Here is a 25,001-nt window from a genome sequence, read left to right as displayed (position 1 = left end):
AAGCTGTCTCTCCTTTAGATTTCCTGTTCTGTCTCTCAATAAAAATTTTAATTGGATTTATCTTAGGATATTTCTTTTTTCAATATTTCACTTGCAAAATCAACCCTTGTGGGCACATCTGATTACTGTAACCCAATTAGGGATTTGTTGATTTATCTCAAGAAACTGTTCCTTGAAGCATTAAGGTAAATCTCACTGTTACTATTCAGATCCTATGTTGCTCTAAGCAGTTAGGCTGACTAATATTCGCCATACTGCCGAAATCAGAGTGATAAGTCATTACTCCTACTGAATAATTAACATATATGAGAAAAAGGGTGAAAGTGCTATTGACATCTGAGCGAAGTTTCAGGGACTGTCGGGTAATTAGTACCCATACTAGTTAGAACCTCTTGCTCACCTTGGAAAGTTCTGTCATAAATAAATACAATAACTTTGGTAAGAATTACAGTGAAGAGTAGCAACCTTAAGCAAAACTGTTCCTTAATACCCTTTTGGTGCACTCTTTTCCTCCTTCCCTAGTTGCTTGGAAATAGAGAGGCATCACCTGCTATGCCCCACATTTCACAGAGGAGGGGAGTGGCTCTGAAAACCAGATGTATTTCAGATATATTTAGCATATATCTGAATATATGCTTGCACAGGATATTATATTATACAAGGTGAACTTTAAAGAAATGAATGTCTAATGATGGAATTTCAGTTACTGAGACACCTTGGTAGAGGGAGACATAAATAATACCACTAATAACTGGTAATGTTCCATGCTGAGAAGGGGGCTGAAAATGGATATCACCATTTAAGGAATGCTGGAGGACAAGAAATCTACAAAGAGGACTGAGAGAGAGTAAGCGGAGAGAGAGAAAAAAAAGACAGGATTAAACAAAGACATATTCACCAAATGTAGAGAGGGTATCTGGGAGGAAGGTGGCAGGTGACTTAGCATTAGCAGATGTGCAAAGGACTCAAAGAAGATAATGACCATAAATTGTCCAGTGGAGTTGGTGACAGTGACTTAATTGGTGACCTTAAAGAAAGCAAGCTCAAGACTCAGGGAACTGAGAAGGGAATAGAAGAAATAGAGATTACATGGTTTCTACATGGTTTGACTCTGTTCTGTGGAACCTGTCCAGAGCTCTAGCTTGTGAAGCAACTTTCTCCAACAACTCCAAACTCAGGTCAAAGATTCCTGAACACTCTAGCTCCCTCTGCCCCAGCCCCAAGGACCTAGCACTCCCTTGCACAGTAATAGCGATAGACACCCATGTCCTATTCCACATCCTAGCAGATTTCAAAGTCCTGAAAAATGGTTAGCAAACTGCTGCTTGCTTATTGGACAGGATATACTGGGAAACTGTAATAGGAGACCACGGTTCTCAAAGGATGGGGCAAAAGAGAGAACAAATCCTCAGAATTGTATTAAATTTTAGAAGCTACACCCTCCCCCACTCCAAATGCTAGCTTTTAGTATAAGAATCTAGTCAGGGTCTCAGTTGATTTCTGTAGCACCTCCAGGAATCACACAGGGCTATGAGTGTCATTGCTAGAGCTCTCTGGCCCCAGGAGCTTTGTTTGAAATAGAAGTTCAAGTCCACCAGTTAAACATCCGCTTATCTGCTTCCATAGGGCCACAATTTCAGCCACATTTTGAAACTGCTTTTGTGGTGAGGTTTACACACAAAAGAGTCAGTTAAATACAAGCTAATTACCCTTAGGTTTGATTTCTTTCAACTCACGAATGGCAGCCAATTTAAAAATGTAATTTCTTTTGCCCACAATAAAATTTGCATTGACTCAGTAATTTGGATACTCTTTTCTGTAATATCGTGCAAAATTATCTCAGCAAGAATGAAATAAAATATTCTAAAACATTATTAGATTTACTGCTTTCCAATGTAGCATCTTACAGTTCAGAACTTGAAAGGACTGCTTTTAGAATCATAAAAAAATCTTCTAACTTATGGATGGTACACTGCCAAAGAGGGAGATGAACGATTTGCCTGAAGATGCTAGTTTGTACCCAGCTGTGAAGGGAAACTATAGAATAGAATGGAACCTAAATTTAATTCCAACCTCACTGTCTGTTTCTATGCTACCTGCCTCTCTTATCCATGTTAACTAGCTACTTCGAAAGACTTATTTTATTTTGAAATGTACAATTATGAAAAGAAGTTATCAGCTCTTGCCATGTGGTGATGCTATGTCAAAATGCATAACAAAACAAGGTCATTAATTTCTATAAGACTATTTTCAGCTCATGGCACATTTCCTCATTGTGTTAATGTTGAAAAAAAGTACACAATCATTTATGCAGTAGGCTAAATTTGCTTTGGAAAGTTTTTAAGCTAGCAGAGATTAAAAATTGGTGATAAGCTGTGGTTTTTTGTATGGTCTTTGGAGCTAAGAGTCTAGAAGACCTTGACAGACAAAAGATACAGCAGAGAAATGTTATTTAAATTTCTTCTTCAATGCCCAAGCCTGGAATCAACTAAGCTGTGTTCAAATCAGTTTGATCTTACTTCACTTTACCCACAGGGACACCTCTCTTCTGGAGTGAAGAGAGTGTATTCCACTGAGTCATAAAAATCTATTTGCTGGGTGAAGAGAACTCTAGGCAGAGGTGGCTTATGTGAAAGAGAAGTCCCTGGAGCATCTGAGAGATAAAGATTATAGCTTTCAGTTTCTCTGAACCATTGTCCAAAACATCCAGCAAACTGGTAGTGATCAAATCATTATTAATTCTGATTTCTAATCCTCTGCTAACTCATTGGTGGTCTCCTAATAAATCGATGGCTGTTCTGCCAAGGTTTCCCATTTTTACCAGTGCAGCCTGAATTTTTTATCTTATTCCAAAGGGTTAATAATGGAACATTCTCTCAAAAGCTTTAGAGTATGGAACTCTCCCATTAGCTAAAATTTTGTGGAGGATGGAAATCTCACCCTTCAAGGAAAATTCTATGGCTCTCAGCTCTTCATACAGAATTTAATGAATGGAATTGAATGAAGTTTTTATTTTATTTTGTTTTAAAAATCATTGAAAGCTCATTCAAGGCAAAGCAACACTATTGTTCATATTTTAAGACTGGTAGATTTAGTCATCTATTATTCATTTACTGCATTTATTAAACTTACAGTACATTTGTTATGCAATCAACTTTTAAAACCTTGGAGACTGAAGACTATAAATTATAAAGTTATTTTCATGGAGCAATCATTCCCAAGAATGCTCTCTCTGCTAGGTTTTGCAGCCAAAGTTAATTCCATTGCAAAGGCAATGCCAGGGGTCTTTGTCATTAAGTGTTTGAAGGGAGGAAAGTGTATTAATGCTCCATATTCACAGGACTTTTTCTACTGTCAAAAACTAAACCACTAATACTCCTTTTCCTAAGCCTTGAAACTTTAAAGCACACTAGAGCAAATTTGGGAATTGGTAACTGATTGGAGTGAACTGCATACCGAAGGATATTTTGATGTGAGGCACTGATTGTGCTTGGGGGAAAAAATCTGCCACTTCTTTTTTAAAGGTTCACAAATATTAACAAGATTTTGTCTAAGCCTTATCCAGAAAACAAATTTAGGTGTCTACTTACTCTTGGAATCAGATTATTAGATCCAGCTAATTTGTCAGAGTTCCAGGTGCTCAGCAACCCACACAAGTATATAGGACACACGTCAGTGAGTAAAGAGAGCAAGGTAGATACCAAAATGTCATAGATAACATCATACATTTTGGGTGTGTACAAACAAAAGGTTAGGTAAATTTGCAGGCAACATATAGTGTGAGACCAGCTTCCCAGCTTCCTGTTTAGATGGTACTATTCTGTGAGAGAAAAACATGTTAGGTAATTATGCAGGTCAGCCTTGTTATTTACAATATCCCCAGCATTCATTCTTTACTTCATCCAACAGCATTCATCAAATACCATGATACTCTCACACCATAGTAGGGAGACCTGCTTCCAAGAGCGAATTGGGTCCCTTGCCCCTGAGTTACTTAAAGCCTGGTAGGGGAGACAAACTGACTAACAGACTAATTAAACACAACCCAGTAAGTATTACAGGGAGGCATGATTCAAAAATTTCAGGGAGCTGTTAAGTCTAGAGAAGAAAGAAAAAACAACTGCCCAGAGAAGCAGGGAAGTCCTTACAGAAAGGACTGTTTCCACTGGGTGAGTGGGCATTCATGGTGTGGAAAGAGAAGTAGTCAGTGGGTTTGCAAAGCAGGGCATGGGGAAGTGATGGAAGATGAGGCTGGGAAGTGGGTTAGTGTTGGACTATGTAGGGCATTTGTAGGAATTTACATTCTGTTCTCTAAGAACTTGCTACTATGGAAAAGGCCCTCTAGACTGCAAATATCTCACCTGTGGAATTTGTAGCAGAACAAGAATACCGAATCATTTTTTGTGACTCCTTGTTTTTATTTTTCATGAGGTCATTCCACTGCACAATTCATTAAATGACAGGTCTTAAGAAAAGCCTTGGCATATTTTGCTAAATTTCCCATACTCATGCCTCAACTGTACACCTTCTCAGTGAAAACCCATGGACAACAGAAACAAAGATATTCAACTTTTAGCCTGAGAAATAAAGAAAATGTAGTTACACATGTGTTTTGCCGTAATGGCAAAGTCATGATTACTTTTTCATCAACCTAATATATGTTTTATATATTTTCTGCTTAATCTTCATAACCCTGTGAGATCATATTTTGTTCCCATTTCATGGTGAGGAAACTGAGGCTAAGAACTACTCATGGCAAAACTGGAATATGAACCTATGTCTAGCTGATTCCCAAGCCTATATTTTTTCCCTATAACTCTCATATATGCTCATATTCTCCAGATTATAATGGATGTGCAGCTACCATTTATTTTCCTTTTCAGTCAGGGAACCCTAGAGTTCCCATAGTCAGGTTTTGCAAAATAACAGTCATGTGAAAATCTCTCCTGTGGCATCATCAGACTGACCTTCCCATATCACAGAATGAGAGTTTGCCTTCATTTTATCTTTTGACAATGCCACAACTCTTAGGCCATATCATTTTTTTCTTCTTCCTACCACCATGCCCAAATTTTCTATGGAAATTGCTTCTCTGGCCTGTAACTCTGAAGATATAAAATGCAACATGATGTGTTTGGCCACTTAAATTATTATCAGCCATTCATTCCTAATTCATGTATTATACTTAAAGAATAGAGCCTTGAGATAACAGGCTACAGAACTACTACATGTTGATGGAGTAAGGTTAAAGAATGTCTCTTGGCCTGGTTGGTGCACATGAAGAGAGTATGTCTAAGTGAGGTCATCAATTCTTCCAAGAGAAAATTGAACCCCTAAGATGGTAGCTTTCTCAGCTTTCCACCACACCACCAAAAACCCTGCCTTCCTCTGCTCCTATCTTTTCCTTTCTTTTCTGTCATAGGAAGTTCCCTTCCTCCTATCAAAGGTCAATCCTATGCCTTGGTTTTAAATTCTACACTTTTTCCCTTCTCAGGAACCCAGCACTAGAAGTTATGCCTTTTCTCTGTACTAGATTCAACTTGTCTTTCCCAACCAGGGTTCTTCCCTTCAATATCTAAGTATGCTCCAGCTTCACACATCTTCAAACAAATCCATCAAAAAATACATATCTTCTTAGGTCTTATATCCCCCTTCAGTTATAACTCTATCCCTGCCTTTTCCTTTGTAACAAAATGTGTGAAATCCTTGTCTGTTCTTGCCGTCTCCTTTTCCACACCTCTGCTGTTTCCCTACCTCATTCCAATCTGGTTTCACTCCACTCCGTAGATGGCTCTTTGCCTGTCTCCATGTCACTGAACTTCCTGGATGTTTTCAGCCCTCATTTCACCTTCTTGGAATGCTCTCTTTTCTTGGCTTCTATTTTCTACACTTACCTGGTTTTCTTCCCAATTCTCTGGACACTTAAGCACTTTTGAAGGCTAATCCTTAAATGTTAGAGTTCTTTAAGTCTCAACCAAGATCCTCTTCTCCTCTTACCTTTTACTCTCTGTCTGGGTAATCACATCTATACCCACCAATTTAGTTCCTATCTATAAACCAATAATTTCCAAATTTACTATCTCCACTCTGGACCCTTTTTCTAGGTCCATATCACACACCCAACTGTCTCCTAGATATCTCCACCTTAATGTCTCAAAGGAACCACAAACGTTGCAAACCTAGACTGAATGCATGATATTCTCAACTGAATCTTGATCTCTTCTAATCTTGTCTATCTCATTAAATGGTTTCATCTTTTATCTTGATGTAGGAACCAGAATCAGGGTCCTTTTTGAAACCATCCTCTCCTTTGCCTCTCATACATCAACACATCATCAAATCTTACTGAAATTACCTCTAAAATATCTCAAACCCACCCACTTCTCACCATCTCTTCTGTCATCAACCTAAGCCACAGTGGCTCTAGCCTAAAGTATAAAAATGGCCTTTTATGGTCTTCTTATATTCACCATAGTTTTGCCCAAGATGTTCTACACTCAGCAGCCATAGTGTGACACCTCCACTTTCCACTACAAAGAAAAGCCCTGCAGAGGCATCCTGTAGTTCCATTAGAATAGAGATCTGAGACCTTAATGTGGGTCTGCATTTCTGACTTTCTACTCCTGTAGAGTCAACACGACTTCTTTCAACATCTTGTTCCCACCTGCTACAGGACCTGTGCACATGCTGTTTCCCTCGGCCTGTCAATCTTGTACCACTGCATTTGATATAACTCGTCTTTGGAAGAGTCAGTGTTAGTCTAGGTCAAGATACATTGTTTGTACTTTCTGGGCCTATTCTCTTCTTTCAGAGAATTTTAGCTCAGACTTTAATTATATATTCAAAAGTGTGAATATTTACATGATGTCTGTCTCCATCATGAGACTTTAAGCCGCAAAGTAAGCAGGAAATGTGCCTGTTTTTGTTCATTATTGTATTTCCAGTGAGTAGTACAGTGCCTAGAAGATAAAACTACTCAATAGAAACTCAAAGAAGGCAGACAAGCAGTGGATAGGCAAGCAGGCAGGCAAGAAGGGATTAGAGACTGTTCACGAAGGCCGTCTTCCCCACTCTCTCACTTTCCATCACAATCAGTCTAAAGAAAAAACAGTAGCTCCAAGAGGAAGGCTGGCAATAATGTAATGATAAAGCAAGGGTAGAGAGGCATATAAAGCAAATCTAAAATGCTCTAAGTTTTCCCCTAGGTCTAATCCTAGAGTCGTCAAATGTTACGGTTTTCTTGCCAAATCCTCCCATAATCTCTCTGTATTGTAGATTTATCATCTGTGTCCTCCTTTGCTATTCCTGAGTATACCTGGGACTCAGCACACACTGCTGTTTTCCAGTACCTTCTAAGAATGTTAGTACACTCATGAATAGATTTTGATAAACTTGTGTTTTGAACAGCCAAGAGAAAATCCTTTAGCATTCAACATGTTGGTAAAGCAACAAAGACCAGAGAATGCAGTATGAAAGACTTTATATACCAATTATCAATTATATGCTCATATTCTAGAAATACCCAAACACAAGTGAAAGAAAAACTTTAAGATTGATTATAAACTTTGATTTTAAAGTTTTGCACTATTCCAAAAAGTACGAGTAAAATACTAAAAGATGTGTCATTTGGAGAAAATATTTTTCGCCAGAGAGCAATTTTTTCTCTTTCTTTCTCTGATTATTTTTCTATGCTGCAAAAGAATTATAGCACACAAAAAAAAGAGTAAAATGGTGATCAATTCTAACTTTTACTTCTTTAAATGAAATATTTTGTTCAAACTTCATTTTATTGTTTTTATTTGGAAGTTGATGGGTATATATCTTTGTATACAACTCTATTTTCTGTGTTCTGTCTCCAGTCAACTTCAGCCATCAAGAGGTCACATTCATAAGACCATTCTTATTTCTTAATTTTGAAGATATTTTTCTTGAAATGCGTCCTAAATACACTGTTCTCAAAATTATATAACCTTTGTAATTTTTATTCTTGTTTCTTGAATGCACTCAGAAAATAAGTTTTTCAAATTTACTCTTGTATTTTCTCCAAATTCAGATTATACATTTCAAGTTATTCTTAAAACTTATGATTTATACATACATATAAATGCATTTACTGTAAGGATAATTACCATTATGCCAGAAACCCTACCAAACATAAATCTATGCAGAGCCTGAACATTGTCTATTCAAAGTTGCATTATTTACTGCTATCCTTATGTAACTCTTAAAAAGTAAGAAAAAATCTTTTCACTTTTCAAAACAAACAAACAAAGCCACTCTTTGGAGAGAAATAAATATTATACTCCTTTAGCTAATGCAGAGTTTGGAAAATATAGTTATTGGAGGTCTCATTTTCTAATTTTCATCTGCTTTTTTCCAGCCTTGATTATTACATTTGATAAATGTGAATATATATATATATATATATTTTTTTTTTCTCAGCCACTTTCATTTGCCGTTTGTCCTGTTGTCAGCTAAACATGCTGCAAGGTTTTGTCTTCTTTTCAATGAACATTTAAAATAAACAGTGTTCTTGCCTTTACCAAAAGTATTTAAGGATATCACTTTTGATACTGAAGATAATTGAATTTGGATCATAATTTTATTACAAGAAAACAGCCATGCAATCATGTTCTAAGACATCCATTGCTTCTTGATAACCCTACGTCTCATGCCATAATGACTGCTAATGTACCATTAATAAGACCACAGATGCAGTGTACTGCTCTCTCCTTAACATTTTACTTATTGTGGGCCCAAATACTAAGATGCTGTGACTTAAAGTTTAAGTAAAACAAGGTAGGTCAGTAATATGTTTATTACATTTTTTTATGATCAAAAGTCAATTGTAAGAAAAAGATAATGAAAGGTGATGAAAGGAAGTATAAAAATTCACCCAGATAAATAATTTTTATGACATTGCTGAATCCTACTAACAGTTGCTCACACGTAGATTATTATGTAATCTGCATTAAGTTGACAGAATAATTTCTTGAATTACTATTGTGAGAAAGACAGTAAGAAATACAGGATGCTCTTAGTGTAAGGGCAACATGCTAGGCACTTTACAAATGTGACTATTTCTAACTACTAAACAGAGCTTTTCTCACCCTGCCTCTGCCTTCCACTGTCTCCCGGACCTCTTTATTTCTCCTACCACCCCAAACAGATGGCTGTAAAAACTGAAAGAGTGAGAAACTCAAGACCTTGCATCCCAACTCCGCTGTTCACTACCGTTAGGATTTATGCATTCTCTTTTTCCAGTCTCTGAACCTCATAAGTAAATTGGTAATAAAAATATCTATCTCATAAAATCTGTTGTGAAGAACCAATCATATTGTTTACATCCACTGGTTGATACATAAGATTCCCTAATTTCGCTGTCTTCTAACAGGCTGAAGAGCTGAAATTCTGAGGCCCAATTCTAATTTTTTATAGGGAAGAGAGGCAAGGTTAAGGAGGAGGACAGCAAAAGTTCTCTAAAAAAGTAAAAAGAAACAAACAAAAAAAACCATTTTAAATATGTTCAAGCACTTACTAAATTCTTGGTTCAGATCACAGTCCTGGTTAAGATCAGTGCTAGAAAGTATGGAGAAGTAATTTTTCCCTGACCATGTTAAGGATAGAGTTTGCTGTTGCCACTGTCAACCAGGCCCAACTGATCCAGTAGGACATGTGATTTTAGATAGCACCATCCTCAAGGATTATCCAGAACATGTAACTTTGGAAAACAAAATTTATGTGGCTTAAGCTCCAAAGATGTAAAAAAAAAAAAAAGGCTGGGTATGGTGGCTCATGCCTGTAATCCCAGCACTTTGGGAAGCCGAGGTGGGTGGATCATCTGAAGTCAGGAGTTCGAGACCAGCCTGGTCAACATGGTGAAACCTTGTCTCTACTAAAAATACAAAAATCAGCTGGGCATGGTGGCAGGCACATATAATCCCAGCTACTCGGGAGGCTGAGGCAGAAGAATTGCTTGAACCCAGGAGGCAGAGGTTGCAGTGACCTGAGATCACACCACTACACTCCAGACAGGGCAATAGAGTGAGACTCAGTCTCAAAAAGAAAAAATTATATTTAAGAGATGAGGCAAAAAAGAGAGAAGTCAATGTTTAAGGACTATTGTAATTAGCCAGCAACTAAATAGACCAAGAGACTACTTGTCACCATTTATGGCTAGAACAACCAGGGTAATATAGAATCCTTTCTGCCTTGAATGTGCTGAGTCTTCCCTGGATAGTGGAGAGAGCCATGGAGGAAGACAGTAGATAGCCCATTGAGAATCATGATAATTCTCATTGCACATCAAACTTTATGCTGTGTCAGGACAGGAACCAAGAGCCTTTTGTAGTGCCAGTTTCATTGTAAGCTACAGAAACCCATTCAAACTAGACTCTAGGTGGTGGCTAATTGTCAGTGCAACCTTCCAGACAACCAAGAGCAAGGGCCAAGATTAGCCAGGCCTCTCATGAGGCTGCACGATCCCTGCTTCATCTTCTGTCCATACACCCATGTCATTCAACCACATCTCTCTGAACAGCATGTTTCTCAGGACCTCCTGATTTCTTCTCCTCCATGTCATTAATGGCTCAGGTTGGTCATGATGTTTCTTTTGAATCCAGTTGAAAATGTTCAGGTGCCAGCCACAGTGAAGTCGACAGAGAGGTCATCCCATGTTTATTGTCAATGTCACAAGAGTTCCAGGTGCTCCACATTGTCTTAACTAGATTGTGTGTGTGTCGATTAAATTCTCAAGAAAGACACCATAATGGGCTGTGCTCGATCTTTAGATGGGTTTTCTTGGGATCAGGTTTCCACATTGATCTAACACTGTGGCCAGAGGGTCAAGATCACCTGTGTAAAATCTGACTGTCCCTAGGATCACCCTTTTAGGAAGAACTGGAAAGAGAAGGCAATTTTTAGAAAGGAATTAGGGGACATGGTCTGTTCAGACAAGTCCAAATGCCTGTAATAGAATGCGTCCCTACAAATGCAGTCCTACAGTGTATAACCTGGAGCTCATTACCTACATTTCACAGATGAGGAAACTGGGACTCCAAGATATTAAACGACCTGCCCAATGTCACATATGTCATAAGTCACAGAAGTGGCGTTTGGCCCTGGATCTGTCTCTCTGACTCCAAGCCCATGCTCTTTTCATTTTTCCCTACTACCTAAATATCTAGATGGCCTACAAATAAGGGAACAATTAGTTGTTGGAAGTCATACAAACTAAGAAAGAAGTAAAATTTCCAAAATAGCCCCCAAACTGCCAAACAGTATATTTATTGTCTTGGAAATAAGACTTGTCTTAGGAAAGCTTTTAATAAAAAATAAAGATTGCCTATAGATGTTATTAGAAACTTAATTGGTGGGAAGTAAGAAAGCTGCATTGGAGCTGTGAATAGACAGGAGGCAGCTTAAACTGGGGAGAATGGACAACATCTAAACAGGAAAAGAGAGACCCAAATCAATTGTGCTTGCCTCTTAGTTTTGCCGTAAATCACCCAGCTGGCAGGACTTACCAGATGCATTGACTTTGCCAAATCTCCCTTTTGTGGGGTACAAAACAGGGCACTGCAGACTCTGTGCCTAGGCCTAAGAGAAATGCTGGAAGAGAAAATACAGGAGAAAAACGTTCAGAAAGTCTTTGCAAATAGCGAAGACTACCAACTGTTGGAAATTGGCAATCCAAGAGAGTTGATAGAACATTTTTTTCCTTTCTCCATGAGAAAACCTTAGTATACTTTTCTAATTTATAAAATTACATTGGAAGATTTGGACATCTTTAAGTCTTTGCCAGTGGCATTGAAATTCTTCTTACCTTTTCTTATGCTGTGAATTTCCTGAAATTTTACCCATAGCTGTCTGACAGTAGCTTCGTGATAGCATTTACTAATACCATTCAAATAATATTGAATTGTATCTTATCCATGGCTTAATGTATTTTGACCCTCTATGTTCAGAACATGAAAGTGTGAAAGTAAATTTGAATTTCCATAAAAATTTAAGGAGATATACTCTCCAAAGCTTCTATATAAGATAACAGCTCTCTAGCTTCCTCAGCTTCCCATGAAAACAGAACTAGAGTACAGTAAATTCAGATTCAAAGTGATAGTAAATGGGAAAACATTCCAATATGTTGGTAATGACATATAGTATAAAACCTTGATAAATAAGACTTAGCTCTTCAACCATGACAGTCATGAAAACTTCTGGAATGAATTTTCGTGTTAGTTGAAATGGAATTTCATATCGTGCATTTCCAGGTTAGAATTTAACCTTTAAACTAGAAATTTTCTGATTAAATTCAGTACCTGCCATGGGATGAGCTGTCAACACAGGCCTCCTTTGACTGGAAAATTTAGTGGACATGTTCTGCAGTGTGGATATTTACAATCTTAAATCCGCCAGGTTGCTGACACCTTTGAAAATGGAGTTTCTAAAATGCCTTTCCTGAGCACATGTAGGTCTGAAACTGTTACAAATACGTTCAAGGAGCAAAACAGCCAAGTCCATCAGATGTGTCTATGCAGAATACTAAATAATTACAACAAATCTCAAGGCCTGCTTAAAAACAATAGGTTACAGAGAAATTGTTCTGTTTGTTAACTTCTATAATTGATAGCCGAGACTGGGATGTGAGTTAAATTATATTTCTTTGAAGCACTATTAGGTGAAGAAAAAGTTGTGGGTTTTTTTCTGAGATGCTTTAAGAGCTAAAGTAGTTCAACTTTTGTCGTATACCTGCCTCTTTTTCCAATGCCGAACACTTCCTTTTGAGAGAGTCATTTTTAATTTTTGTGTGCGTCTCTCTATGAAATCACATGTACTCGTGATGTATACAAAAGGGTTCATGCATTAGTATCTCTGCATTATATAGCCACACATTTTTACAGATAAATAGAGATAATTTCACAGATAAGTATGTCAGTTTGGACTGGACCTGAAATATTTTACAAATATTGCTTATTCTAACTTTGGTTTGGGGGACACTTTGTTCTGAAGATCACACAAGCCTCCAAGCCCAGATGTATAATTTATTGCCATTTCTCATCAAATTTTACAAATTTGAGAGGACAACTATTGTAGGTCCTCTCCTTGCCAGTGTAAATCAGTCTCTTGACCAGCAGCCTATGCATTGTTTATGGGCTTTTTGAAACATGGATGACTTTTCTATGTGGATGAGTGATAGTTGTTCGAGACTTGCAGATTGTGGATTGATTTTAAAGGTGGTGTTTGTTTGTTTGTTTTTTTGTTTGTTTGTTTGTTTTCCCAAGCCAACCTTTTTGTTCTCCAGTCAGTCACGAGTGAATCACAATGTATCTTATTGAACCAGTCCTCACCTGAACTGATGCCATTTTCAGAAAAGTTGGATTGGCCTCGTTTTCTCATTGTAAACATATTCTTAACCCAGGAAAGAGGGTATTCTCATCTAAGTACTAGTTGTGTTTGAGGGAACTACTAACCTGTATTGACAGTGAGAAATTTATCTCTACCAGAGTGGCTGAAAGGAGATACTGTGTTTCTTCTTCCATATTCATACCAAATTATTTTGGAAAATGAGTCACTGCTGATACCCCAGCCATCTATTCTGTATTCTACCAACATTTGTTCCATGATATTTACTGTAGAAGCAACACAGAATTTGCATGATGACTCACAATCTTTTATAACTACCTTGTTTAAGACCCACCTCTAACTCCCACAGCCTCCCTAAAACATTTCCTTCTATGTCTTCAGGAAAAAAGTCTAGTTTAATACATCATTGCTGTAGGGTGGTGATTCATCATTTATTTGTTCTCAGTACTCTCGAACACACATTGTTTCCATCAATACTGAGCAAAGATTGGTTTTATGTTTGAGCAATTTTAATAATACCAATGTGCAAAGTAGACTTCATTGAACACCCTTAAGCAACCCGGCTCAAATCAATCAAAAGTTATCATTTGCTGGGTAGCATTCAAATATTGGAAAAACAGCACCATCTGCTGGAAAGGGGCAGGTAGGGCTATGCATGTTAGCCAAGTACTGGAGAAAGTGAAGGCCAAAACTCTTGACTGGCTCAAGTGAGTCCGTGCATATCCATGTTCAAGCAATTCGCGTTATGAAATGACAATTGTGTATGGTTCAGTTGAAAGAACACAGAATGAAAGCTGGCTTCTGGCCTAGGTTCGGTGATCATCATCTTCTCCTTCTCCTTTTCTTTCTCCTTCATCTTGAAATCTGTGTAACCTTGCAGAAATTACTTCTTGAAAATAAGAGTTCTTAGATGGATGTTGGTGGTAAGGTGAGTATAGCGTCTGAACTTTCTACGTTGTATTAGTCAGTTAGAGAATGGTTATTAAAGTACTTAGTATTCACAAATCATATCAGGACTGTAAGGCTTATGTATTAACGTTAGCATGTCAAATTTTAGCTTAGCACAAGATATGGTAGAAACTGAACTGGCCTGACGAGTATTCTAATACACTGCCAGAGAGACTGTTAATCGTGAAAGCAATTTGGCAACAAGAAGAAGAGCTTTAAAAACATTCATTTGGTTTGACTCAGTAATTGTACTTCTAGGAATCCATCCAGAGAAAATCATTAGAGGAATGAAAATAGATTTATGGTCAAGAATGTCCATATCAACATTATTTATGATGTTGAAATACTGGAAATGGAACTGATTATCATCAGGAGTATTAAGTCACATGATAAACTATAGTACAGCATTAAATTCATGCTTTGAAGAATAATGATATGAAGAAATATTCACAATATAATTGTAAGTAAAAAATAAATAGTATATAAAAGTAGATGACCAGTGTGACCAAAATTTTGGAAGGAAAGAGGAATCAAGGAAGGAAATGAATATTGATATGATATCAGCCTTGTTGCTATTTGGGGCCATATAAGTCTTTGTTGGGTATGTGGGGCTTTCCTGTGCATTAGATGATGTTTAGCAGCATCTCTGGCCTCTAGCCACCAAATATCAGTAGCACCATTTCACCCACAAGGAATGACCAAAAATATCTCCAGACATTGCCAAATGTCCTAGAGGAGAGACAGCAAAATTGCCCTCAGTTGAGAATCAATGTTTTAAAGGAAAACAGCACGAATGCATATAGTGTGTGTGTGTATATGTGTGTGTGTGTGTGTGTGTGTGTGTATATATAGTGTGTGTGTATATATATATAGTGTGTGCATATATATGTGTGTATGTGTGTGTATATATGTGTGTGTGTATTATTTCTGTCATGTATATGTGTAAGTTATTTCTGTTGCCAGTATTACTTGGCCAAGCTGGATGAATAAGCTAGTTATAGGACTCAAATGGAGAGCTTTCAGAGTAACTCACTGGCTCTCCAGGGTCTTGCCTAAAGCAAGTTCTTAGGAAGCAGATTTGATAACTGGCAAGAAAAATTCATAGGACACACAAAGATTTTCTGACATATGACCCTTGAGAATCTAGGCAGTTTTCTCCTTGTGTTAATGGCATTACTTTATATCCAATTCTTGGTAAAATAGTTATCATTTTTCTCTTTATAATTTTTATTTTTTGTATTTTTCTACAATTAACATGAACTCATCAAAAAAATTAATGCATTTTTCAAAATAATTAAATGCAATTTAAGAAACCCCGTGGGACAGTCTACGAAGCGAATTATGTAATCCTGTCTAGTGTTCTGTTGTAATCCTGATGGATTTTAACCTTTCTCTATAATCCTCCCATCATCCTGAAATAGGACAAAACCTACAAAATTGCAATTTTTTGAACAGGTATTAAAAAGTGTAAACCGTGAATGTGAACATGTGTTAAAAAGTGTAAAATGCCATGAAGATGAACACACTTAGTTATTTTAAGCAACACTTGCTTTCAGATTTTTTAGGCTTTTTTTGTTTTCATTAACTAGTTCATCTAAATGTTTACAAAAATTAATAAACCAAGTAATTTATGGGTTCCACTTCATTGTCCCTGGATAGGCGCTATATTTTATAATAGGCCCAATAGTCCACTCCATTTGGAAAAGCCAAAGTCAGAAAGATCAATCGCTTTTTCTCTTGGTGGCCATTATTTCTGATAAGTGGATCAATTACACTGTTTCAGATGATCTCATAGCAGATGAGCTTTTGTGGAACATATTTACAGAGTCTCTTCTCTTTCCTCAGGCCCCAAATATTACATTCTATATAACATGCTGGTTACCTGCAAAATCTCCTTTTGAAAAATAACCTCTTTGGAGACCCAAGCTCAATATGTGGAAAGAAAACGAGACTGAGACCACTTAGCTGCACTACAATAACTGAAATCAAATAAAAATGAGTAAGCTCTTTCTCTTTCCAATTTTTTGAAATGAAATTTTCTTACCAGTGGAGTATCAGTGTATGAAGGTTTAGCCACAAGCCAAGTCAAAGGAACTGTAATAAGTTTGAAAAGAAATGATTTAGTAGGAAAATGGTAATCAAAGAAAAGTATTCTGTATCTTCAAATAGTGGCAGAAAGGATATCTGCAGAAGACCTGCAGAGGTACAAAAATGTCAAGGCTGCCTTTATGCTATTTAAAGTCCATTTTTTAACAGCTTTATCAAGATAGAAATTATATAACATTAAATTAATTCATTTTGAGTGTGCAATTCAATAATGTTTAGGAAATTTACAGAATATGCAATTGGCACAGCAGTCGAACTTCTTTTTTAGCCTGGTATATTTGACGGTACAAGTCAAACCTTAATGACATAATGCATGGGAACATATGTGTGTGGCTGAGGACAGGATTTGTGGGGAGGGGTGATATTGTTCAGAGTTGAATTTCTTTGGCCAAGAAATGATAAAAAAAGGAATGTAGTTAGTACAAAAGTGGAGAATGCCTACATTTCTGAGGGTCATATGTCAGAAAAATGTTTGTTCAATCTATGCACAGAGTTGTGTCTCCTATGAGTTATTCTTGTCAGCTGTCAAATCCACTTCCCAAGAACTTCTTTCAGGCAAGACCATAGAAAGAGAGTGAGTTACTCTCAAAGTTATACATTTGATTCCTATTACCAGCTTATTGATCCAGCTTGGCTTAGTAATGTAGAAGCACAAAAATAACTATATATGTGTGTGTGTGTGTGTTTGTGTGTGTGTGTGTATATATAGTTAGTAGTGTAAAAGTGGTGTGTGTATGTGTGTGTGTGTGTATATATCCTCCACCCCGCCCTAGAGAATATTTGGCAGTTTCTGTACATACTTTGGTTGTCGAAACTAGGGAGATGCTAATAGTATCTACTGGGTAGAAGCCAAGATACTACTTCAATGCATGGGATATTACAATACATACATGCAACAAAAATTATCCAGCCCAAAATGTCAACAGTGCTGAGGTTGAGATACCCTACTTTAAACTCACTTCATGCATCTGCTAGGCCCCACCATGGACAAAATGTTCAGCAGGATTCATATTAATATATTCTCTAGTCATTTCAAGGCAATAAAAAGGGCTGTGGTTCCTTTCAAGCATCTAAGGGAATAATTCCAGTCTCATGTAGTCAAAAATTGAAACTACAAACTCATTCAGAGGGACCATTTTTCTGCTAATTTAGCCCAGGCCTGCTGGAAACCTGCAGCATGCAAGACAGGGCATGGGGAGCTAATCCTTCTTTCCTGTCTTGCGTTGTTCCCTGGCCCCTGAGCTGTTACATCCAAGTTCTTTAAGGTCCAGCCCGGAGGGCCCAGGGAATTACATGACCCATAAGGTTGTAATTTGGTTTCAGTGTGGGAATAATGTATGGACAATAAAGACTTTTCCTTTCATGGGACACTTGAGCTGTTTGCTCAGAGATTCTCCTACCCGCTCTCCACCACTGCTCCCCAAGACATCCAAGTCTTTTGATTCAGACAATGTCTCTCCTTCTCTGGCTGCCTATCTAAGACTCCCACTTTGAACCCTTGCCCTTTCAGTGGCCACCCTTCCCTTAAGGAGCTTTCATGCACCACTCCAGGCACTCCTCTGCCAGGAGATCCCTTTTAAGACATCCTCATGCCATCTCACCATTTGTGGTTTCCAGGTGTGTTTGTTATCAATGGCTGTGTGACAAATTTCCCAAAACTGAGTTGTTTAAAACAAGAACATTCATTATCTCACAGTTTCTGTGGTTCAGGAATCTAGGTATGGCTCAGCTGAATCCTCTGACTCAGCACCTCTCAGAAGTCTGCAATCAAGGTGTTAGCTGGGGCTGCCAACTCATCTTAAAGCTCCATTGGGAAATGATCCTCTTCTAATCTAATTCACATGGTTGTTGGCAGGATTCTGTTCCTTAAGGACTGTTGGGAAGAGGCCACTCTCTGTTCCCTGCCATGTGAGCCTCTCCATATGGCAACCCATGATTTGATGGCTTGCTTCATCAAAGTGAACAACAGAAAAGAACCAGAGAGCGAGAACATGCACAAGAACAGAGAAATGGGTCTTTGGGTCAGAAGTGCAGTCACTCTCTGTACAACCTTCCCTCCCAGAGACACATATCAAACTCTTTAAGCTACTTAGAGACCCATTTGAGTCTAAAACTTCACTAAGGGAGTAGCAACCTCTTCTCCCCAATGGAGAAATGTAATAGCACTTCAGCACTCTCTCCTCAAATATTCTGTCTCCTGGACTATTCAAGGATGTGGAAGTGAAAGGCCTGGCTAATGCTAATAGCACTAGTTTGGAGCTTTCCTCTTTGTGAATCTCACATGGAAGTGTTAGCATTTTGCTATACAGTGTGAAGGGAGTACGCAATTAGGTATGGTTCGGCCATTAAGCCTCAGCAAAGCCCGGACACAAAGTACTCTGTTTGAATATCCTATTACCCTTCAATCTAAAGGCAGTACAAAAGAGAAAGGCAGGTTATAAAGTTTTATTTAAATGTGCTGTGGAAAACATAAGTAAAAATGAGAACTGTGGTAAAACTGGAAGGGAAAGAACAGAACAACCTGTGTAGAGAAGAACAATCATTTGTTTGATGAAGAACAAAATAGGCAAGGAATGAAGAGGACGTGAGCATGAGATAAATGAATCTACTTGTTCACCAAAAACCAGAGTGGGAGCAATCAAACATTTTTAGAGGGACCAACAGCAGGTAGTTTATAACTAGGAAGTTTTAGAGTAAAAAAGATATATAGACACCAAAGGAAAATGATGTATATTTGTTTGGCAACATTTCTCTGGTCAGTAGTGAGTAGGAATATTTAATTGAGAGTGTGCAACTGGTATTTGAAGATTCTGCTAAAAATGAATGCCTAGTATTGGTCTACAACAAAATTTTGATCTGTTTAGGACAAAATAAGAAGGATAATGTAGTAAGCTTTTCATACTGATTCCATTGAAAGAACTATCTTCTTTCAGCAGTTTATCTTTCCTGTTTGTGAGTTTTAATATTTCCTTTTATTTGTGAAATAATGTGAAGGGTAGATGTCTCATTATTCATGCTGGGAGTTTCATGTGATGTCCTCTTAATCCTCAAAGATTCTTTTTGACGGTGTATTCCATCGCTTTTTCATGATAATGTGTCATTTTGGGAGAATATAGAGTGATCAAAATCCGTTATTTTAGCTCCATGTTAAAGAGTTCTGATTAGAAGTTTGGTAGAGGGGACTAAAGTGCCAAAGTTGTTGACATTTTTAAATGGTCTGTCATTTTTCCACAGTTTCTTTTGTTTGTATTTTATTATCACATTTCATTATTTCTATGTCATTACCACAGCAAAAACCTGATAGGCTTTTCAAAGCACTGACCCACCCACTAAGCAATGAAACAAAATTTTATGAAGCAAGGCACACAGACATTGTGAGGAGTGCAAAATACAAACAGGGCACGGTTGTCACCTTCAAGAAGCTTGTAGTCAAATGAAGAAGAAAGACTTTTATTCCAAAAATAGTTTGCTGAATTCCTACTGCATATCAAATTTGAAGATGAAGTAATAAAAAAAAACTGATCCTTAGCCTTTTGATGTAATCATAAAATGCTGAATATTGTCTACAGTAAATGTCTTTGTTCTGTCGGTTTTCTTTCCCTAGGCTCCCCATTGGACTTGATGCCTAGATAAGAGAAAACTACCTATATTCTTGAAGATCAATTTAGTAATCTAGGGTCTATTCTCTGCTTTTGACCACATTTCTGTGGGAATATCTGCATTGGTTGATGGACAGATGGGCCCCAAGTTAGACTTTCCCAAATAAGTATCAGTCATAAGCATACATAAATAAAATATAAGGTAGAATTAGTAAGGGAATGAACAAAATATCATGGGAGTATGGTGGGATGCAAGATTTTTTTTTTGAAATGGAGTTTCGCTCTTGTCACCCAGGCTGGAGTGCAATGGCATGATCTTGGCTCACTGCAACCCCTACCTCCCAGGTTCAAGAGATTCCTCTGCCTCAGCCTCCCAAATAGCTGGGATTATAGGTGCCTGCCACCACAACCAGCTAATTTTTGTATTTTTAGTAGAGACAGGGTTTCACCATGTTACTCAGACTAGTCTTGAACTCCTGACCTCAGGTGACCCACCCACCTCAGCTTCCCAAAGTGCTGGGATTACAGGCGTGAACCACCGTGCCCGGCAGGGATGCAAGATTAATTCTGCTGAGGAAAGGGATGAAAATGATTATGTTTGAGCTCACCTTCAAGAAGGTAACAAATATACATTAAGAGATTGGGGTTGTAGAGAAGGCCCTTCCAGGCTATGACAGAGTACTCCCAATGGCAAAGTCACTTGCTAAGGCAGGGCACATTTCTAGGACAAGGCTCAGTTTTACTGACTGTACCATCAGATGCCAAAGAAGAGAATGAAACATTCAGCTAGAAAGGGGATTCTAACCAGGTGACAGAGGAGAGCCTTGATTTCCACGCTGGGCAGTTGGGACTTTGTTTCTTAGCAAATGAACAGCTATTAGAAGATTTTTTACTAAGGGTGGTAATCTGGTGCTTTAGGAAAACTGTTCTTTTAATAGGTCAGGGAACAGGATGAATTGGAAAGAGGGGAGACAGGGAGAGGGGTACAGACACCTCTATTAGGCTGTAATGAGTAGTGGGTAACGAGGCCTGAGGAAAAAGAGGAGACTCTAAACATGTTCTGTAAAACTTATCTGCTATGAGATCATCAGAAAGAGTGCAATTGATCCCACTTATCAAAAATAATGGCCACCAAAAGAAAAAATGATTGATCTTTCTGACTTTGGCTTTTCCAAATGGAGTAGGCTATTGGGCCTATTATGCTTATTTTTTCAAAAAAACTAAGTTTCTATTCCAGTGATCTTTTGTATTGTTCATTTCAAGATCAGTTATTTCTGCTCTGATCTTTATTATTTCTTCTAATTTTGGTTTTCTACTGCTTTATGATGCATTGTTAGGTTGTTTATTTGAAGTTTTTCTTCTTTTTTGACATAGGCGTTTAAAGCTATAAATTTCCCCCTTACTACTGCTTTTGCTGTATCCCACAGTTTTTGGTATGTTGTGTTGCATTATAATTTGTTTTAAGAAATTTTTCAATTTCCTTCTTAATTTCTTCATTGACCCACTGGTCAGGCACATTGTTTAATTTCCATGTATTTGTTTAGTTTCCAAAATTCCTCCTGTTATTGATTTCTAGTTTTATTTCATTGTGGTCACAGAAGATGCTTGATATTATCTCAACTTTTTTTAACTCCTTAAGACTTGTTTTGTGATCCAATATATAGTTTATTCTTGAGAATGATCCATGTGCTGAGGAGAAGAATGTGTATTCTACATCCATTGGATGAAATGTTCTGTAAGTATCTATTAGATCTATTTGTTCTATAGTGCAGATTAAGTTCTGTGTTTCTTTGCTGATCTTCTTTCTGAGTTATCTGTCTAATGCTAAAAGTAGGGTGTTGAAATCTCCAGCTACTATTATATTGGGGTCTATCTCCTTAGCTCTAATAATTATTGCTTTATATATCTGGGTGTTGCAGTGTTGGCTGCAAATATATTTACAGTGGTTAGGTGTCATTACATAGTTACCTACTTTGTCTCTTATAGCTTTTGTCTTGAAATCTATTTTGTCTGATATAAGTATAGTTACTCCTGCTCTCTTTTTATTTCCTTTGGCATGAAATATCTTTTTCCATCCCTTTATTTTTAGTCTGTGTGTGTCTTTATAGGTGAAGTGTGTTTCTTGTAGGCAACAGATGATTCGATATTTTTTTTTTTAATCCATTGAGTGACTCTGTGTCTTTTGATTGGAGAGTTTAGTCCATTTACATTCAGTGTTGTTATTGATGAGTAAGGACTTACTCCTACAACTTTATTATTTGTTTTCTCCTTGTTTTGTAGTCTTCTCTGCCTTATTTTTTTCATTCCTGTTTTCCTTTTGATAAGGGTGATTTTCTCTAATGATGTGATTTAATTTCTTGCTTTTTATTTTTGTGTGTTTATTCTGTTTTTGGAGTTGAGGCTACCATGAGACTTGTGAATAGTACAGTATAAGCCATTATTTTAAGCTGATATAACAACTTAACACTGTTTGCATAAAGAAAGAAACAAAGCTGCGCACCCACCCCAGTTATCATGGCAGCTTCCTTGTGGCAGTGACAGTGCAGGTGGCCTTGTTCCACTCCAGTCGATCTGAGTTCATTTCCGAGCAGGTGGAGTTGTCCCCACTGAGCTCTTGGAAGAGAGTGGTTGAAGGCCTTTCACTGTTGGACTTGGGAGTATCTCCGTATTCTGGAGCAGTATTTAATGAAACTTTATTAATAATATACCACTTTAATTTCTTAATTGACTATGCTGAATTGCTGTTTATGGTAACTGATGCACTCACCACTATTGCCCTGTATTTTACAATCCAGGCCTTCAATAAAGTTGTATTTAAAAAGTAGAAACTCCTCCTAGAACTGGACCAGTATGTCCCAGATGTGGCCAAGCTCATCCAAACCCCTATGAAGATGCATTACATCCCTCTGAAAGTGGCCCTGTTGCAGTGCTTTCCTCAATGCTATTGTTCTTGCCTTAGCAACATACCAGTCTCTATACCCACTGACCTTGTTTATCCCAGGACTCCTCTATCTCCTCCAGGAAATTATACCAGATTGTTCACCAGAAAGCCTGAGCCAATTTGCAGTGCCATCAGTATCTAAAGAGAAGTGAACCACTTGCCTCCCCATCTGCCAGCACTGACTTTTCAAGTTTGATTTATGATTGCCAGTTCAGTAGATGTATCACCATACTGTGAACTTATTTTGCTTTGATTTTCTTTCTGTGTTCTTGCTGAGTTGAAGCATTTTTCCATGTAACAGTACGCTGCTTGTATTTTCTTTTTTATTTCCTATTTATGGCTTATTCTTTAGAAAGTCTAAGCACTAAGAATATATATAGCCAGACTTTTTATACAACTATGTATCAAATAAATAATATAGTATATGTATTCATACACATGAATAGACCAGAAATTTAAAAATGGTTTCTGAGCTTATCCAACCTGCAAAAAATGAATAAGTAAATAAAATAAGATAAAAATGGTTTAAAAAAAAAAGCAAAAACTAATAGAAACTCTGCACCTTAACTTTGTTACCCTACTTTTTAACTTTTTGTTGTTTCTATTTATATGTTACTGCACTGTTTTTGTCTTGAAAAGTTGTAGTTATTATTTTTGATTGATTCATCATTTAGTCTTTCTACACAAGAGTTTATACACCACAGTTACAGTCTTATAATATTCTATTTTTTTTCTGTGTACTTACTATTACCAATGAGTTTTGTACCTTCAGATAGTTTCTTATTGCTCATTAATGTCTCTTTCTTTCTGATTGACTTATTCCTCTGGCATTTCTTGTGGAACCGGTCTGGTGTTGATGAAATCCCTCAGCTTTCATTTGTCTGAGGAAGTCTTTACTTCCCCTTCATGTTTGAAGGATATTTTTGCTGGACATACTATTCTAGGGCAAAAGTTTTTTCTTCCTTCGGCACTTTAAATATGCCACACCACTCTCTCCTGGCCTGTAAGGTTTCCACTAAGAAGTCTGCTAGACATATTGGAGCTCCATTATATGTAATTTGTTTCTTTTCTCTTGCTGCTTTTAGAATTCTTTCTTTATCCTTTAGCTTTGGGAGTTTGATTATTAAATGCCTTGGAGTAGTCTTCTTTGGATCAAATCTGCTTGGTGTTCTGTAACCTTCTTATACTTGGATATTGATTGATATCATTCTCTAGGTTTGGGAAGTTCTATGTTATTATCCCTTTCAATAAACTTTCTACCCCATATCTTTCTCTACTTTTTCTTTAAGGCCAATAATTCTTAGATTTGCCTTTTTGAGAATATTTTCTAGATCCTGTAGGCTTGTTTTATGTTTTTTTCTTTTCTCTCATCTGCCATGTATTTTCAAATAGCTTGCCTTCAAAAGCTCACTAATTCTTTCTTTTACTTGATCAAGTCTGCTGTTAAAAGACTCTGACGTGGCCAGGCATGGTGGCTCATGCCTGTAATCCCGGCACTTTGGGAGGCCAAGGTGGGTAGATCACAAGGTCAGGAGATTGAGACCATCCTGGCTAACACGGTGAAACCCCGCCTCTACTAAAAATACAAAAAATTAACCGGGCATGGTGGCAGGCACCTGTAGTCCCAGCTACTCGGGAGGCTGAGGCAGGAGAATAGTGCGAACCTGGGAGGCGGAGCCTGCAGTGAGCCGAGATCGTGCCACCGCACTGCAGCCTGGGCAACAGAGCAAGACTCTGTCTCATAAAAAAAGACTCTGATGCATTTTTCAGCTCCAGAATTTCTGCTTGATTTTTAAAAATTATTTCAATCTCTTTGTTAAATTTGATAGAATTCTGAATTTCTTCTCTGTGTTATCTTGAATTTATTTGAGTTTCCTCAAAACAGCTATTTTGAATTATTTGTCTGTAAGGTCACGTATCTCTGTTTCTCTAGGATTGGTCTCTGGTACCTTATTTGGTTCATTTGGTGAGGTCATGTTTTCTGGGATAGCCTTGATATTTGTGGATGTATCTGAGCGTTGAAGAGGTAGGTATCTATTGTATCA

The 25,001-nt window shown here is 37.5% G+C and overlaps 1 protein-coding gene across 1 annotated transcript in view; it reads left to right on the top strand.

The window, feature by feature from the left end:
- TRPM3 (transient receptor potential cation channel, subfamily M, member 3) overlaps positions 1-25,001 on the top strand; it is a 588,224-nt gene that overhangs the window by 187,184 nt on the left and 376,039 nt on the right. The gene's annotated exons all lie outside the window — the stretch shown is intronic.

Source organism: Colobus angolensis, unplaced genomic scaffold (assembly GCF_000951035.1).
Source record: "Colobus angolensis palliatus isolate OR3802 unplaced genomic scaffold, Cang.pa_1.0 Scaffold286, whole genome shotgun sequence".
NCBI classification, from domain to species: Eukaryota; Metazoa; Chordata; class Mammalia; order Primates; family Cercopithecidae; genus Colobus; species Colobus angolensis.
This window is presented reverse-complemented; position numbering and strand designations above follow the sequence as displayed.